The sequence below is a fragment of the Papilio polytes genome, unplaced genomic scaffold (genome assembly GCF_000836215.1).
Source record: "Papilio polytes unplaced genomic scaffold, Ppol_1.0 DF821710.1, whole genome shotgun sequence".
NCBI lineage: Eukaryota > Metazoa > Arthropoda > Insecta > Lepidoptera > Papilionidae > Papilio > Papilio polytes.
Window position 1 is genome coordinate 41,269 of NW_013527494.1, and position 830 is coordinate 42,098.

An 830-nucleotide genomic window follows, 5' to 3' on the forward strand; every position below is an offset into this window, starting at 1 on the left:
TGTAACACTGAATAAAACAGATCTGTAAGATATCATAAATGGTTTTAACTCTATTTGTATACTTATTATGCAAGAAGGGTTTTACAATGGGGCTGTAATTTATCACAGGTAACATCAACCAACTGCCATAACTGCTAAGGCCGGTTAGAAGCAAGCGAAGCTTTGAGGGATTTGAGTGAGTACTTTTGATTGAATGTTAGATATGAAACAACAGGAGTGGGTCGGCGCGACCAGAGGTGGAGGTGCAGCAGCTGGTGAGCGCGGCGGGGCGTGCGGCATTCGGCGAGTGTGGCGCGCCTCGCGTGGACGTGCTGCGCGCGCGTGCCTCCGGCCCCGCCCGCGCCTTGCTGCGCGTGCCCGCCGCGCAGCTGCGCCAGCTGCGGGCTGCGCTCGCACTCTGCGCGCGCCCCCTGCGAGTCCGCAACGAAGCACCCTCGCTGCAGGCACTCATTTGATTCCAGCGAGATAGGTCTTGCCCATTCACTTATATCCATTTCCTATCTATCACAAGTCTAATCTAAAGTTTCTTTTGAGAGTATGTAACAAAAATATAGTACCCGTCTGCCCACTGCTTACATATGGTGTGGGGTTACATATTATGCGGAAATGTGTAGTCACTGTGCTGCACTGTATAGCTGCGAATCTGAAAAAAAAATTAGTTTTACCTTTTAAGACTCTATAGAATACTTATTAATTAAATTTAAATAAAAATTTTTGTATAAGTAAGCATTTATGTATAAGCAGATTTTTGTTAAATTTCTTTTTTTTCTTCTTGTACCTTGTAATTTATTGTAGTTTTGATTAATACCAGTTTAGTAACCTTTTTTTTT

General features: G+C 44.2%; 1 long non-coding RNA gene across 1 annotated transcript in view; it reads right to left on the reverse strand.

The window, feature by feature from the left end:
- Positions 1-558: 558 nt before the first annotated feature.
- LOC106108312 overlaps positions 559-830 on the reverse strand; it is a 2,777-nt gene continuing 2,505 nt past the window's right edge. Inside the window, exon 3 of the long non-coding RNA XR_001225920.1 lies at positions 559-643. This is a non-coding gene — a long non-coding RNA (uncharacterized LOC106108312). The remainder of the gene's footprint in view (positions 644-830) is intronic.